The sequence below is a fragment of the Erinaceus europaeus genome, chromosome 17, assembly GCF_950295315.1.
Source record: "Erinaceus europaeus chromosome 17, mEriEur2.1, whole genome shotgun sequence".
NCBI classification, from domain to species: domain Eukaryota; kingdom Metazoa; phylum Chordata; class Mammalia; order Eulipotyphla; family Erinaceidae; genus Erinaceus; species Erinaceus europaeus.
In genome coordinates, this window is record NC_080178.1 from 79,672,813 (window position 1) to 79,690,636 (window position 17,824).

Here is a 17,824-nt window from a genome sequence, read left to right on the forward strand (position 1 = left end):
CAGCTGTGGGTTCATCTGCTGACACCCTGACACCCTGACACGCTGACGCACTGCTGAGGTGAGGACGCTCCTGCCTTCACATGAACCCACGGCCGCCTCTCCATGGCCCCACAAGCATCGCGCATCCCTGCCTCACCCACTGCCAACACTGACACCCTAAGACGCAAGCCCAGGAGTGGGTGCCCACCCCCCAGAAACTGACCTGAGGGCAGTGAAGTAGGGATGAGGGGACGGGAACTTCCTGCTGGGACAGGAACTCGCCATCTCCCTGAACCCAGATGCTCAGGCTCTGACAGGAGAAGGGGCTCTGAGGTGGCCTTGAGTGGGGACCAGGAGCCACTAGATCACAGAGGATCCAGGGACAAAGGCAAAGGCCGCCTAGCAGAGCACACAGGTTAGCTGCCATGAGTGAAGACCTGGCTTCAAGCCTCTGGTCTCCACCTGAGGTGGAACAGAGAAGCTTCAGAAATGATGGAGCAGTGCTACAGGTATCTCTCTGAGAGAGAGACAGAGAGAAAGAGAGGGAGAGAGAGAGAGAGAGACAGGCAGACAGTGGAATGGCTCCTGCCAGAAACAGTGAAACAATGCAGGCACAGAGCACCTGTGAGAATTCTGGTAGCGCCATGGGTTAAGTGCACGTGGCGCAAAGCACAAGGACCGGCATAAGGATCCTAGTTCGAGCCCCCGGCTCCCCACCTGCGGGGGAGTCGCTTCACAGGCGGTGAAGCAGGTCTGCAGGTGTCTGTCTTTCTCTCCCCCTCTCTGTCTTCCCCTCCTCTCTCCATTTCTCTCTGTCCTATCCAACAACGACAACATCAATAACCACAACAATAACTACAACAATAAAACAACAAGGGCAATAAAAGGGAATAAATAAATAAATAAATATTTTTTTAAAGGTCTCCACAGCAGAGTGCAGGGTGAGAGTGGACAGAGGCAGGAGGACAGGATGGAGGGGGGAGGAGGGCGAGGAGGTCACCCCCCAGCCGGGCTCCAGCTGCCTCCCTTACTGCAGCTGCAGACTAGTTAACAGCTGTTAGGGACTCTCTGAACACCAGGCACCACTGGTGAGATCATTATTTTTCCTGAGGATTCGCACATTAAACGACTGTGCCATTCCCTCTGCCTTCCCTCATAATAGAAGGAATTCCTTTTGGCCTGAGTCACAGGACCCCCCCCCCCGGCGGGGACAGCCAACCCCCATGCCTGGCCCACAGCCCAGTGCCACAGCCCCTGCCGGAGTCTCTGCCAGAGACCCTTCTCTGGTCGTAGGCGTGCCTGAGTAGCAGCAGACCAGAAGCGCCTGAGAGCTCAGCCCTCAGGAGATCGCCAGTCAGTGAGGAAAGGGCCCTTCCAAGGGCAGGTATGAGACTGACCCCCAGCCAGTCTCTCCAGGTGTCCCCAGTGGGACTGAGCCACGGGAACCCATCTCCATGCGCCTTTCTCTGGCTCCCTCCCTCCCCGCCTCATCTCTCCCGTTGCCTCTCTAGGCCTATTCCAGTCACGTGCCGACGCCCAGCAGCACCCCTGCGGCCACTGGCACACATGAACACAGACAGAGAAGAGCCGGGAGTGGAACTCAGGACCTTACGCCTGCAAGCCCCGTGCTCCTCCGCTGCCCCACCCCTCGGCCTCTTTTTCTTTCCTCGGAGGTCAGGGCAGTGAGGTCTCCGGCATCACTTTCCTGGGCCTCCCGGCCTCTAGTCCTCCCCACGGAGTCACCCTTGCTGAACGGACGCCACCCAAGGTGGCCAGTGAGCTCAGGTGCCAGCCAGAAGCGCCCTGCCTGAGCAAATCAGGGGCCACAAGTTAGATTCCAGGGCCTCCGACACTGACGCTGGGCTGTGACGTGAGGGCTGTGTTCCTGGCTGCCAGGCCCACTGGCCAGCTGGGGTCTTAGTGTCTGTCCCCGTCCCTTTTCTCCCCCCGAGCTTTCCTTGTCTGTACCTGAGCACTGCACAGCAGCAGGAAGGTGTCATCCGGTGTTGGCAGGGCTGCTTCCTGCCGAGGACACAGCTGGAGCGGCTGGGCAGCGCTGGGTCTCCTGTGCACACCCTTCACCTCGTCTTCCCTCTGCGTGCCCTGCCTGTATCCCTCCAGGTGTTGCTCTGTCAGGCTGTCCTGTGTTTTTTGACTGAAGCACTGCTCAGCTCTACACACTGGTGGCACCGGGGATTGAACCTAGGGACTCTTAGCTGCCGATGAGCTCTCCCCTCCTCGGTCCTGATCTTCTTCTTCTCAGGACACAGTCACGTTGCATCAGAATCCATCCTGATGACCTCACGTTGACGTCAGTCTTTCCATAAGCTCCTGTCTCCAAGGAGGGCACTTTTCTCACATTCCCAGGGGTTGGCGTTGGGGATACAATAGGACCATTACAGGGGAGCCGGGAAGGGGTGTGGTGGGCAGAGCCCAGCCCAGGGGCGGTCTACACTCACTCATCTTGTTAAGGCAAGTCCTATGTGCTGGGGGAGGGCACCCCAGTTGCCCTGGCCCCCAGATGAAAGGGTGGGCACAGCACAGGTGCAGGGCCTGGGTATTCACCCCCCCACCCCCACGCCTCACACACCTGTTAAGGAGACCTGCCCCGACCACAGTCCTGGCCTGTGAACCATGATGGTGTTCCCTCCCACACAGCTGCTTCAACTCACCCAAGGGCAGGTCCACACAGATGAGTCAGTGACCGATGGCTCAGTAAAAAAAAAAAAGGGAGGGGGAGCCGAGCGGTAGCGCAATGGGTTAAGCACATATGACCCAAAGCATAAGGACCAGCGCAAGGATCCCGGTTCGAGCCCCTGGCTCCCCACCTGCCGGGTTTGCTTTGCAGGTGGTGAAGCAGGTCTGCAGGTGTCATAAAAAAATAATTAATTGGACCAGCTATTCTGCCCAAGAATTTGCACCCTGTGAAGAACCAGCCAGTGAGTGAAGGCCCAAGAGCCATGGCCACAGAGGGCACAGGGGGCCGAGGTCCTGCACACCCTGGGGTCCCCTTCTGAGCAGGAAGCCGGAGCTGCTGAGCAGAAGGCCACAGCCCCAGCATGAGGAAGCCGTAACCATAACGAGAGGCCACGACAGAGACCCAGCAGGCAGACAGCCCATAGCTGCCGGGCCACCTTCTCCTCCCGGACCAACCCGCGCACATCCTCCGCTCTGAGCTGGACGAGTGGCACCCTGATGTTGGCGGCGAGAGAGGCTGCCCAGAGCAAGCTGCAGAGATGGGAGCTGGCAACACTCCTGCAGGGTCCACCACATGCCGGGAACCATGTGCAGCCCTGACACCCACTGTGCACACAAGCCCCAGAGGGGCACACAGACACATCTGCTCCGCACACGCATGTGTGTGTGTGTGTGCGCACACACACACACACACACACACACACATGCTGTACAGACACACACATGCTGTACAGACACACAGCTGTACACACACGAGCCACAAGGGGGAAGATGCCCCACCCCCTCAAATGCACTTCCATCAGACTGAACCCATCTATCCCCCCTCCAGTGGATCTAGTTGGGGCTTCACGGCTCTGGTGGCCTTCTCAAAGGCAGATGGGGAGGGGAAGACAGCCCAGCGCTCGGGGTTCCCTCAGGGCCAGAGTGATCTCAGGCTCAGTCCTCGAACTACAGGCAAAGTGGGGCTTCTGGGGCAAGATGAGAGACTTTCCTTCTTAAGGTCCCGTGTCTGTCTGCTTCCCTCATCATCGTGACAGAGTGAAGTCCGTGGAAAGAAGCACAAGCAGAGATGTCCCCAAATGCAGCCTCCCCTGACCACATTCATCCTTCCTTCAGCTCTGAAGAAGGAGGGAGGGAGGGAGGGAGGGAGGGAGGGAGGGAGGGAGGCACAAGCCTCCTCTCAACCCACCTAGCTCCTGACTCCTCCCCACCCCAAGCCCTGCTGTCCAGCCCTCTGGACTGAGCTCAGCTCATCTTCCCCACACACAGACGGGACCTCTGTCCTTTCTTGGTGTTTTGAGAACAACATTGACCAGGAAGGGCCTAGGACGGTATTAGTCCTTATATGAGTGTGTTTTCAAAAGACTCAGTGTAGCTACACACCGGAGCCAGTCAGACTTTAGGAGACTGTCACCACACAGCGCTGCTCTCTCCCTCTCTCTCCCTCTCTCTTTCCCTCTCCCCCCTCCCTCTCTCTCCCTCTCTCTCTCCCTCTCCCTCTCCCCCCTCCCTCTCTCTCCCTCTCTCTCCCTCTCCCTCTCCCCCCTCCCTCTCTCTCCCTCTCCCTCTCCCTCTCCCCCCTCCCTCTCTCTCCCTCTCCCTCTCCCTCTCCCTCTCTCTCCCTCTCTCTCTCCCTCTCCCTCTCCCCCCTCCCTCTCTCTCCCTCTCTCTCTCTCCCTCTCCCCCTCCCTCCCTCTCTCTCTCTCTCCCTCTTCCCCCCTCTCTTTCTCCCTCTCCCTCTCCCCCCCCTCCAGCCTCAGTGATGCTAGGTCATGTCCAGGGATCAGGGGCTCCCCCCCAGCCCCATGGAGACCCTGTGGTCGGGGCTGCTTCACCAAGTCAGAGTTCCTCCCCCAGCCGCCTTGGCTCATGTGATAATGTGGTGCCGTCATCTTGAAATTCCTAGTCGTTTCTGAGCGACGGCTTCTCATTCTGCACTGGCCTAGGCTCCTGCCTGTGTGAGCACGTTTTGGTGGGAAGCATGTGGAATCCAGTCCTCTGCATGGACTCTCCCACGAGAGGGAGCTTTCCTCCTGGGAAAGTGAGAGGAGGGTCAACTGGGCCAGCTGGCCTCCTCTTTGTCCGCCCTCTGCTCCACTCCCACTGCCCTTCCTAACCCCTCCATTTTCTGCTACCGCCTGTAACCCACAATCACTCCTAGGGCTGCTGTGTGCCCCTGGTGTGCTGTCTCAAGCTGGGACCCAAGTCCTGCCCCTGGGTGGAGCTTCCATGCCAGGATTTACTGACTCATGGACAACTCCAAGAAAATGACCCAAGGGAGCCGGACGGGAGCGCAGCGGGTTAAGCGCAGGTGGCGTGAAGCACAAGGACCGGTGTGAGGATCCCGGTTTGAGCCCCCGGCTCCCCACCTGCAGGGGAGTCGCTTCACAGGCGGTGAAGCAGGTCTGTGGGTGTCTGTCTTTCTCCCTCTGACTTCCCTCCTCTCTCCATTTCTCTCTGTCCTATCTAACGACGACAACATCAATAACAACAACAATAATAACTACAACAATAAGACAGCAAGGGCAACAAAAGGGAAGAAATAAAGATTTAAAAAAAGGAGTAGGAAAATGACCCAAAGCCGTGGAGACTCATCTGGCCCCAGTGCTCGCTGCTCCCCTGAGGTGTTCAACTGCACCTGCCACAGGCCCGGTCTGTCTGTCTGTCTGTCTGTCTTCAGCTGCTATGGTGCCTCCTCTACCAGCCTCAGTAGGGGTCAAGGCCCACAGTCAGAAACAGATGTTGCCCTCAGGGCTTGGCTGAAGAGCGTGAGCCAGCACACAGGTCTCTGAGCTGTGGGCAGAGCAGGAAAGCCCCTCAGACTGCACGAGGAGGAGCAGTGCTCCTGTTGCTGTGTGTCAGCTGCCATCAGGGTCACTCTTGGAAACAGAGTTGGCAGTCAGCTGAGGTAAAGAACAAACACCTCATCACAGACCCCTGCGAGCGTCAACCCGGCTCTGACCTGGCACGTTATGATCGGGCCCTCCTCAATCGCTATCGAACAGGCCATGGCCGGTGCGCCGCTATGTTCCACTGCTGGGGAGCCAGAGACGATCCGAACTGCCCCTGCGGCTCCAGACAGACTATGACCCACATAGTCAACGACTGCCACCTCTCCAGATTCAAAGGAGGTCTGGAAACTTTACATCAGGCTCAACCTGACGCTGTTGACTGGCTACGGAAGAAGGGCAAACGCTAGAAGAAGAAGGGTCACCGCTAGGGTTAGATGCCCCGTGATGAATGCAGCATCCCCCAAATGCCTTTCTTTCTGCCCTTGATTTGATAGGAGCGAAATCAAGAGGAAGGAGACAGAGACAGAGAGAGACGCAAGCACTGCTTCACCTCTGCAGGAAGAATGGCCCTGCGGGCCTTGCATTCAGCCCGGGTCTGCGCACCCTGCAGCACCAGCTACCGGCCCAACAGAAGCAGTTCTTACCCCTCAGCTGCAAGAGAGAGAGAGGGAGGGACGGAGGGAGGGAGGGGCGCAGCTGCAGCCATGGCGGGGGTGGGGGACGCCCGACAGGCACAGCCAAAGTCACTTCAGCAGAGGGGACCCTGGGGAGCAGGGAAGACTCAGGGAAGATGTCTCTCCTCCCCTTCCTGCTCTGGAGAATTCTGCCCTAGCTCCCCACTGGCCGTGCCCCTGGAGGCAGAAAGGGGGGGCTGGTGCAGTGCGCAGAACAAGGCAGAGGCTGACTGGCACCAGCGCCCCCTTCAGCTGCTCCGCGGTCTGGATGGCGCAGGTCTCCTACACTGGCATAACCAGGCTCGGCACCGGCTCACTTAACCGGCCTCTTACTTCTGTGAAGGACAGACCTGGGGACTCACGGCACACCCAGAGTCCCCGAGGAGAAGGTCACACCTGCCTCCCGTCCTCTTGCTTGGCAGCGTCAGGGCTGGCACGGCTCTGCTCATCTCTGTGGAGACTGGGCATGAACAGCCTCAGCTGCCCCAGTGTGAGGGGCCGGAGTCGCCGTGGTGCTGCAGGTGAGCGAGGGGGCCAGGGTGTTGGAGCACAGCCGGCAGGCCCCTTCCCTGGGCGTGTGCAACCAGAGCAGCAAGCGGGCAAGCGGGAGACTGGCGTGCGAGCGAGCGTGTGCCGCGTGGCTGCCCTCCACCCTGTGCTGCTCCAGCTGGGCCCAAGTCCTCCTGCCAGCACGCTGGCTGCTGTCTGGGGGCCCTCGGTGGCCCTCCCAGCGGGCCCGCTGTCTGCCTGTAGGCCCAGATCACAGGGACCCGCCCCGGCTGTGGTGTCGCCTCTGCTTCTGCCACAGATGCGGCCCCTCAGCTCCCCTTGGGGGCTGGTCTCTCCCAGCCACTGCCAGGGACCCACATGGTCTCAGCTGAAGCCCAGCGCGCCTGCCCCGGGGGAGTCCGGAGTCTGTGAGGAGCGCAGCAGCGGCCGGGGGTCCCTTCATGGCCACACCAGCAAACATCTCCTTCTGTGGCCAGGTGCTGAGATAAGTGCTTTCTATTTATTTTCTCATTTAGTGTTCATTCTTACGGTGTCAGGTAGTATCTTTATCCCACTGTAAGGCTAGGCACAGAGGGGCCAAATCGTGTGCTAGGGCACGCCACCAAGAGGAGGCAGAGGCTGGACTTGAACCCAGGGAGCGTGGCTGTAGACACCTCTCTCAAGCCTCTGTTCTGCCCGCCTTCGGCAGCTCCCCACAATCACCTCGTTCTCCGTGCTACGGCTGAGTCGAGTGCCTTTACTTGAGGCTCAGCTTGCTCAGAAGAGCAAACACCACAACACCTGCAAAGTGTCCAAACCAAACCGTCCCAGCCCCAGACTGTGCTCTGCCGGGCTGTTTAAACTCATGGAACCGACCCTACTAGCCACCATTACCAGCGCCACTCTACATGAAGACATGAAGGCACAAAGCCGAGACACTGTACAGTCACACAGCGAGTCGGAGGCTGGGCTCACCGCCCTGCCGCTAGTCTGCAGCCCTAACCACCATGCGCCGATACCTCCCAGCTGTTACGCTCCATTACTGCCCTGCAGAATCCGCAGGAGATGCTGAGACTCCCTGAGCACCAGCTCCTCTGAGCTCCGCGTGCCTCCCGGACCAGAGACACCACCCCTGTTTCCATTCCCTGAAGAGCTGACCTTCCAGACTCCACCACAGTGAGTGTGATTAATGTGCCAATTACTTCTGTAGAAGACATCGTGCAAAATAAATAGCCCATTTCCCTTCAGTTCACTGTTTTAATAAATAAATGACGCTCTGTGCTCTGGTTTTGTTTATTGCTGTTCATAGCTGAAAGTTTGTGATGAATCTTCATGTTCATTTCCAAAATTAATCACATCTGCCCAATGACTGAAATACAGGACTGCACGTGTCCTTTGATAACAGCAAGACAGCCAGGTGGGGCCGCAGAAAGGTGGGACTGGGGGGAGGTGAGTAGAGGACATGATACCAGCAGCTCAGACCTGTGGTCAAGGAGGCCCGAGGCCCACGAGCGAGAACTGGCCAAGGAAGCCGAGTATATAGCTTCCTGGTGGTGGCTGAAGTAAACCAGTAAAAGTGGCCCTAAAACGAGGGCCTGGGAGAGGCAGGAATTCCTCTCTCCTCTGTGCCAGGTTGGCCCAGAGCAACTGACCAGACTGGGGGGGTGTCAGCCAGCCCAAACTCCACCCAAGGAACCAAACCGGAGAAGGCTTTCCCCTCCTCTCTCTCTCTCTCTCTATCTCTCTCCCTCTCCCTCTCCCTCTCCTCCCTCTCCCTCTCCTCCCTCTCCCTCTCCCTCTCCCTCTCCCTCTCCCTCTCCCTCTCCCTCTCTTTCTCTCAGTCACACAAGGTCCTGACGCTCTCTCTGTAGAGCCCGGTGTGCGGGCTCCAAGCAGGGAAACAGAAGCATACATGCCCCCAGTGCTGTGATCACCGCGACGCAAGACATTTTCTTCGGAGTGGAAGAGTCCGCTCGCTCGCAGTGTGCTTCTGAGCAAGACAAATCCAAGGGTCGAGTGTCTGTGATGTGCGCCTCTGCTGTCTGCGCTTAGACCGACGTCTTGCTGAGTCTCACTGCTGCCCATGAGGCAGATGCTCAAGGCCCACTTCACAGGTGACGGAGAGTCGAGGCTTAGCTGGACTGATAACTGCCCAGGGTCTCAGAGCCAAGACGTAACGCCTAACAGTCCAGATGTGTACCCAGTGTCACATAGGCCCGCAGTGTGTGTGGGGGGGAGGGGGAGGCTAGCTCCTGGAACAAAGTCACAAGGAAGAGGTGGTGCTTAGACCCTGGGCTTTGTTGGGCGAGTGGGAATTTTCTGAATGGCAAAGGCAGGAGAAACACACACCAGGAGGAAAGAAACTAGATCTGACTTAAAGATGTGAGAAAGGAGAGAAGGGGGGACAAATGGCGTGGGAAGTGTGGCAAACCGCCTCTCCTCCCAGAACAACAAACACACAACCAGAGGCCCAGCTGATGCCATAACCTCTGCAGCCTGGGGTGGTGCTCCCGCGGCGGAGCGGAAAGGGGCGCGGGCGCGGGTTGGAGACCAGCAAAGGCAGACCAGAGCTCTGGGCGGGGTGGGCGCTGAGCCAAGGGCCACTTCACTTTAAGTGTAGCAAGCAAGTAACACTGTTCCTAGTGCCGGAAGAAAAGAGACAGGGGAGCCAGGTGGTAGCGTAGTGGGTTAAGCGCATGTGGCACAAAGCGCAAGGACCGGCATTAGGATCCCGGTTCGAGCCCCCGGCTCCCCACCTGCAGGGGAGTCGCTTCACAGGCGGTGAAGCAGGTCTGCAGGTGTCTGTCTTTCTCTCCCCCTCTCTAGCTTCTCCTCCTCTCTCCATTTCTCTCTGTCCTATCTAACAATAATAAACAACAAGGGCAACAAAAGGGAATAAATAAATATTAAAATACATATAAAAAGAAAAGAGACAGGGGCTTAAAACCTCTCAGTCTTTGACTCAGGGGGGCTTTAGCTTTCTGAATTCAAGGCAAGGACACAACATAAAACAGGGCCTTTGTGACCACAAGACAGCCCAAAGCAACCCCCCCCACCTTGTCCCACCCGCTGCAGATCATACAAACAAGAGAAACTTAGAGCTCACAATAGCACCACCTGCTGGCCAGCAATAACCAGCACAAATAAATGCGCAAGCCAGAAACAGAACTAAACAGCCAACTAGGCGGTGTCAGCCAGACAGAAATGAAACAGGAAACGCAAGGAATCACGGACTTAGAGAGACTCTCAGAAAGACTACACAGAGCTCATTATGAGAGCTCTCCAAGAATTTAAGCAGAACTAAAAGAGCGTGTTACTGTGGAATTACAAGGCATGAGAAAGAAACTTATAACGGAGTTCACTAAGAATCGTCAGATCTTGAAGGAAGAACCTCAGTCAGAACTCTGGGGAGGGCAGAGGGGAGACAGCATCATGGTGATGCAGACAGACTCTCATGCCTGAGGCTCCAAAGTCCCAGGCTCAACCCCCCGCACCACCATAAAACAGAGCTGAGCAGTGCTCTGGTTAAAAAAAAAAAAAATCCAGGGAGTAAAAGACAGCCTGACTGCAACCCATGCCCCGGTGGAAGGCTTAGCAAGTAGAGCCACACATGCAGAAGAAATACTCTCCAGTCCAGAAGAGACAGCCAGCCCACTCTTTCAATTCAAAGATGAGGGAGAGGAATGCTTCAGAAGACTGAAGCAACTCTCAGTGAAGTTGCAGACTCCATCAAAAGATGGAATAGAAGAGTGAAAGGTCTATCTGAAGAGGGGGACAAGGCCAAATGCCCAGAGTCCATTTTCAGAGCGGTTTTAGCTGAGAACTTCCCTCACTTAGGAAACCCTCAGAACATTCTCATCCAAGAGGCAGAGTGATCACCCAGATTTATAAATACAAAAAGACCAACGCCAAGGCGCATCAGTGTGGAACTATAAAAAGTCAACAAGGAAAAAAAATTGTTGGCTGCTAAGGAAAGAAGGTACATACAAAGGCAGAGCAGTAAGACTTTCATCAGATTTCTCTTCACAAACTCTAGAGGCCAGGAGAGAGTGGACTGACATAGTCAAAGTTCTAAAGGAGAGGGAGTTCCAGCTAGGAATATTGTGTCCTGCAAAATTATCTTTCAAATATAAGGGGAAAATAAAGGTTTTCTCAAATATTCAAGAACTAAAGGAATTTGCCACAGTCATCCCCACCTTACAAGAACTACTGAACCGAGTCCCACAAGAAAAGAGGAAGCAAAGGGAGACATGTTCCAAACACCAAGCTGCAGATGCTCCCATGACGCCAGTCTGACTTGCCCAGACAGACGACCCCACCCATGTGTCCTGGAGCTCCGCTTCCCCAGAGCCCTGCCCCACTAGGGCAAGAGAGAGACAGGCTGGGAGTCTGGATCCACCTGCCAACACCCATGTTCATGGGGAAGCAATGACAGAAGCCAGACCTTCCACCTTCTGCATCCCACAATGACCCTGGGTCCATGCTCCCAGAGGGATAGAGAATAGGAAAGCTATAAGGGGAAGGGGTGGGATACAGAGTTCTGGTGGTGGGGATTGTGTGGAGGTTCACCCCTCTCATTCAATAGTTTTGTCGATAGTTTCTATTTTACAAATAATTTTTTTTTAAAGGCCAAACCTGGTGAAGGACTGAGGTGGAAGTGGGAGGAAGGAGATGGAGGGAGTAAGTACAGGTGGGCCCTGCACCTGGCATCTCTCCGGAGGAACAGGTCAGCCCGGAGCCCTCCATCCCCCTGGTCCTCCCCTGGCCGCCCTGATTCTCCACGCCTCCCCTCCTGGCCTGCCCAAGGCTGTGGGTGTGCCGGGTCAGGGGAGTCCACAACTGCCAGCGCAGTCATGTGCCACCCACGTCAGTGTCATCTAAGTCGGGGGAAGGCAGAGAGGCCCACCCGCGTGGCAAAGGCGGCAGTGCCCTGGCTGAGGATCCCTGCTTAGTCCCTGAAGAGTCGCACTGAGGTCCAGTACTGAAAAGACCCCTTACTGCACCTCACTGACCTCAGCTTGTGCCCCAGTCACACCGCAGCCCCCGCGCTGGATCCCGGGGATGTAAAACGCAGACCTGAGGCTCCCTCGGTGCTGACCTGCTCTCTGCCAGGGCCTCCCAGCCAGCACTGGGCTGTGTGCAAAGTCACAACATGCCGTGCCCCCACGTCTTTGTGCGCAGAACACACTGAGGCTTTTCTGGTAGCTTGGTCCTTACTCGTCCTTGGTGATCCAGCTTCAAAACTGCCCCTCCTCTGTCTCGGTGGGGTAGGTGCGAGAACACACGTGCGATCTATTTCTGTGAAGCAATATGAAGTCACTGATTAAATTTTTTTTTTTTTTACCTCCAGGGTTATCACTGGGGTCCAGTGCCTGCACTGTGAATCCACTGCTCCTGGAGGCCATCTTCCCTAACTTTATTGCCCTTTTTTTATTGTTGCTATTGATGTCATTGTTGCTGGATAGGACAGAGAGAAATGGAGAGAGGAGGGGAAGACAGAGAGGGGGAGAGAAAGACAGACACCTGCAGACCTGCTTCACCGCCTGGGAAGCGACTCCCCTGCAGGTGGGGAGCTGGGGGCTCGAACCGGGATCCTTGGGCCGGTCCTTGTGCTTCGCACCACCTGTGCTTAACCCGCTGCGCTACCGCCTGGCCCCCAAGTCACTAATATTTTTAATAATAAAGACGTGTTCCTGTGCTTCCAGGGACAGGCTAGTGGCCCCAGGTCACTGTGATTGGCTGGCTGTGTGTCTGTCTGCCACCTGACTATGGGCTCTGGTATCTCCCTCCCTTCCTTCCTTCCTTTCTTCCTCCCTTCCTTCATTCCTTCCTTCTTCCCTCCCTATCCACTGCTCCAGGGCCCACTCCAGTGCCTGGGAAGCAGCAGGCAAAGCAGGAGAGAGAGAGAGGCTTGCACCCCCTGACGATCTTTCCAGGACCATCCCCCTCGGTGTTGGCTGCTTGTCTCGCTACAAAGAACAATCCCTCCCGGAGACCCTGCGCAGACACTGGGCCGTCTCTGAGCCTCGGGTCTCCCACAGCCCTAGAATACTAAGGCGAACGCTGCTTCCCTCTGTGAGCACGTGTGTGCCTCTGTGTGAGTTACCGCATGTGAGCATGTCTACACGTGTCTGTATCATGTGTGCACGCGTGTCTGAATGTGTTGTGTTGGCGAGAGCACTGTGATCACATGCATCTGAGTCTATGAGGAAGTTTCTGTGTGCTGCTGCTGTGTGTGTGTCTATGTGTGTGTGTGTAAGGCTGGTGTAAAGTGTACTTGTGTGTTCCCATGTCCCTAAATGGTGCCAAATGAGTTTGCATGTCCTTGAATATGTGTGTGTTTGTAGCATGGGCATACAGCTGTGTTGTGTAAGCATGCATAATTATGTTTGTTTTACATTTGGATGACTAATGTGTGTTTTTATTCCCACTGAATGTGTTTTCTCCCATCAGATGGCTCTTTGGAGGGTCTCCACAGATCTCACGGCCTGACTGACCTTCCGGTTCTGCCCCTTCACCAGGACTGTGGGAGCCATGCAGGTAGGGCATTCATTCCTTCACTTACTTCTGTGATCACTCCCACCGCCAGCACAGTGACGGCCCTGCTCACAGGACTCCTGCGTCAACCCGTCCACCCATCCGTCACACGCGCCAGTCATCTGCTGGGTGCTGCCACGTCTTCTCTGCTACAGTGTCTACTTTCAGAGTCTACAGTCGAGCAGAAAAGACATCTACTAATCAGAGAGCCATGATTTACTACGTGCTAAAAAGCAGACACAGAATCCTGACACAGCATAAAAGGCGGGTGAAGCTCCTCGGGGGAATGAGACAGATGCCAAGTGGCACTTCAGCTGCCGCGCTACCGGAGAAAGATGGGGGAGAGTGCAGGGAGCTGGCTTCCAGTCTAGAGGAGCAGCACAGGGACAGGCAGATGAGAAGACCTCGACAGAGCCCAGAGAGTGAAAGCTGAGGGGGGGGCCGGTGGTCTTGGTAAGCTGTTAAAATGGGTTGGTCATTCCCCAAGTGAAAGGGAGGCAAGTCACTCAAGCAACTGCCCAGCAGGCGATGGTCCCCGTGGCTTGACTGCGAGGGGAGCTGACTGGAAGGAGCAAAGCCTCTTGCTGGGGGGCCAGGGAGAGACGGGCCTGATGGGAGACTGGGCTGGGGTCGTGGCAGTGAAGATGAAGGTCACAGAGACAGGGAGCAAGCAAGGTTCACCACGGCCGTGACTTGAGTCAAACACGAGGACAAGAGGCTGGAGGATGGAGGGTGGAAACAAGTCTCGTCTCCCGGACGGAGAGCACTTCAAGAGGACGCCTGTGGGAGGCCAGCCCCTAAGCTCCGGCTTAAGCCTGAGATTCCTTCACGAGTTGTGGGAAGGCTCCGGTCATGAGGTTTCTGGGCGTGGAGCGCACATTATGTCCTAAGCTGATGTTCTCAGCCCCTCTCTCACCGTTTCTTTTCACCCAGAGCTAATCATGGTTCTCAGGAAGTATAGGGATAGACACATGACTTGCCTGAGACAGAGGCTTTGGAATGAGAAGCCTTTCTAGCCCCCAAGTCATGCCAGCTAACTGCGGACACAGAGTTTTACAGCTCACAGGGGGGCTCTAACTCATTTGAGCTTCGCAGTAACCTGGGATTATAACTTCCATTTGTCGCTACGTGGTTTGTTCTACGAAACCATGTATTAGATCAAGTGTAAACTACATTCTTATTATCATCTGCCCTCTGAGAGAACTGGAACTGCAAGGTAGTCGGGCAGTAGCGCAGTGTGTAAAGCACACGTGGTGCAAGGCGCAAGGACCGGCGTAAGGATCCTGGTTCGAGCCCCCAGCTCCCCACCTGCAGGGGAGTCGCTTCCCAGGCGGTGAAGCAGGTCTGCAGGTGTCTGTCTTTCTCTCCCCCTCTCTGTCTTCCCCTCCTCTCTCCATTTCTCTCTGTCCTACCCAACAACAACAACATCAGTAACAACAACAAGGCAACAAAAGGAAATAAATAAATATTTAAAAAAAAGAATTGGAACTGCAAAAAAGCCTTCCCTTGTGAGGCACATGAATTCAGGCCACTTTACATCTATCCTTGCGCACAAATTGAAAAGTCGGAGAAGAGGTTACAAATACAGAGAAGGAAAACCATTGTCCCTGGGGGGCAAGAGTCCCAGCTGATTATAACTGAGAAATGCTACACGAATCCCTTTTAAATAATGTTTCTTTGACTTTAAAAATAGTCACTATCTTTTGTAAGCATAGGCATGATATTAGACACAAAAGGGGAAAGAGAAAGGGTCCGAAATCTACCCAGAGCTAGCTGTGCTCCCATTCTATTCATTTTGGCATTTACCTGTAATGGACTTTTCAGTTACTTAGACCAATAAATCACCTTTTATTCTTAAGCTGGTTTTAATTAGACTTTCTGTGATTCACCAACTAAAGAATCTGAACCAAACTTTTTTTTCCTGCCTCCAGGGTTATTGCTGGGCTCGGTGCCTGCACCATGAATCCACTGCTCCTAGAGGCCATTTTTTCCCCTTTTGTTGCCCTTGTTGTGGTTATTATTGTTATTGTTGATGTCGTTCGTTGTTGGATAGGACAGAGAGAAATGGAGACAGGAGGGAATACAGAGAGGGGGAGAGAAAGACAGACACCTGCAGACCTGCTTCACCGCCTGTGAAGCGACTCCCCTGCAGGTGGGGAGCCGGGGGCTCGAACTGGGATCCTTACGCTGGTCCTTGCGCTTTGTGCTATGTACGCTTAACCCACTGCGCCACCGCCCGACCCCCAAAATGTGGTTATTTTGAGACTTGAGTCAACTAAAGGGCACACAATGTTCTTCACATAGTGCCTGGGATATAGTAAGTGCTCAATAAACACCAGCAACTCTTATTCTAAATTCTTTTCCTTCAATCTCATGAGCTGACTGATGAGGCCAGTCACACAGAATGATGTTCACATAAAATACTGAAGCCTTTCCTGGGAGAAAACGAATCCTGAGAGAGAGGGTTGGTCCAGGAAGACAATGGGCCAGTCCAGGAGGAAACCGTTAGCAGACAAGGGGCAGGACTGCCAGTTGGAACTGCATCCTAGTTGGGCTGCTAAGTACAAGAGACTCTGTGGGGAGGTGGGTAGCTGCAGGAGGGGAGGAGATGGGGAGTTTCCAGAGCCACCCTGAAATACCTCAGGCGCAAGGGACTCTTTTAAGCTGAGACCAGAGCTCAACACAGAGGGGAGGGGTGGAGAGCTCACTCTGCCGCTCTTGCTTTGCTGATGAGCTAGCGAGCACAGGAACCTTTCTTCCTTAGAAGTTCATAGCAGCAGATGCTACCATGATGCCCTCCTGACTTCCCCGGGGAGACGACCTCACCAGTGTGTCCACCTCCCCAGAGTCCTATCCCACTGGGGAAAGACACAGACAGGCTGGGGAGAGGGGGTACTCCTGGTTAAGTGCTCACATTACAGTGCACAAGGACCTGGGTCCAAGCCCCTGGTCCCCACCAGCAGGGAGAAGCTTCACGAGTACTGAAGTAAGGTTGCAGGTGTCTTTCTGTCTCTCTTCCTTTCCCCTCTCTATTCCTCTCTCTCTCTCTCTCTCTCCAATAATAAATTTAAAAAATATTTTAGAAAAGGTTTAAAAGAAACAGGCTGGGGGTATGGATCCACCTGCCAACATCCATGTTCAGTGGAGAAGCAGTTGCAGAAGCCAGACCTTCCACCTTCTGCACCATAAAAGCAGGGGATGGGACACAGAACGCTAGTGATGGGGACTGTGTGGAATTGCACCCCCATTATCTTACAACCCTGCTAATCATTATTAAATCACTAATAAGAACTTCATAGCAAGGGGCCAGGTGGTGGTACACCTGGGTGAGCGCACATGTGACAGTGTGCAAGGACCCGGGTTTGAGCCCCAGCTGCAGGGGGAAAGCTTTGCGAGCGGCCAAGCAGGGCTGCAGGTGTCTCTCTGTCTCTTTTCCTCTCTATCTCCCCCTTCCCTCTTGATTTCTGGCTGTCTCTATACAACAAATAAAGATGATTTAATTTTTTTTAAGAAAAGAAATATGTTTTTAAAAATTCAGAACACAACAGTTTGTAATAGCCAAAACTTGCAAGTAACCTAGGTGTCTAAAAACAGATTAGTGGCTGAGAAAGTTCTGGATGGACCTCCAAGGAATCATGTAAAGTGAGATAAGCCTGAAAGGTAAAGATGAATATGGGATGGTTTCACTCATGGACAGAAGCTGTCCTGAAGTCTCTCCTCTCCAGAGCTCTGCCCCACTGGGGAAAGAGAGAGACAGGCTGGGAGTATGGATCCACCTGCCAACACCCATGTCCAGTGGAGAAGCAATGACAGAAGCCAGACCTTCCACCTTCTGCACCTCATAAAGAATTTTGGTCCAGACTCCCAGAGGGATAAAGAATAGGAAAGCTGGGGCCGGGTGGTAGCACAATGGGTTAAGCACAGGTGGCACTAAGCTCAAGGACCGTAAGGATCCCAGTTCCCCACCTGCAGGGGAGTCGCTTCACAGGCGGTGAAGCAGGTCTGCAGGTGTCTGTCTTTCTCTCCCCCCTCTCTGTCTTCCCCTCCTCTCTCCATTTCTCTCTGTCCTATCCAACAATGACGACAACAACAATAATAACTACAACAATAAACAGCAAGGGCAACAAAAGGGAAAAATGGCCTCTAGGAACAGTGGATTTGTAGTGTAGGCACTGAGCCCCAGTGACAACCCAGGAGACAAAAAAGGAGGAGGAGGAGTTAGAGGGGGAGGAGTTAGAGGAGGAGGAGTTAGAGGAGGAGGAGTTAGAGGAGGAGGAGGAAGAGGAGGAGAAGATGAGGGGTGCTTCCAGTGGGGGTGGGAGGGTGGGACAGGGAACTCTGGTGGTGGGATTCGTGTGGACTGTTGTACCCGTTATCTTACAATCTTGTTAATCACTACTGAGCCACCAATAAATAAAAAAGAAAGGGAGGGAGGGAGGGAAGAAGAGAGGGAAAGAACAGAAAGGGAAAACAGTAGCATTTGGACCAGCTTTGGTGTATTTCACCCACGGCAAGGACTGGGGGTGGCAGAGGGTGGGCGTCAGGGTCTTTCGGGTCCTGCCTCCCGACAGTGAGGGGCGGGACCTAGGCTGGGGAGCGTTTTGCATAAAACTGAGACATTTTGCACATGGATCAGTAGCTGTATTTACTGTAAAC

The 17,824-nt window shown here is 54.7% G+C and overlaps 1 long non-coding RNA gene across 1 annotated transcript in view; it reads right to left on the reverse strand.

Moving 5' to 3' along the window:
* LOC132533916 (uncharacterized) overlaps positions 1–17,824 on the reverse strand; it is a 348,313-nt gene that overhangs the window by 3,497 nt on the left and 326,992 nt on the right. The window contains exon 7 of the long non-coding RNA XR_009545681.1: positions 11,730–11,929. This is a non-coding gene — a long non-coding RNA (uncharacterized LOC132533916). The remainder of the gene's footprint in view (positions 1–11,729; positions 11,930–17,824) is intronic.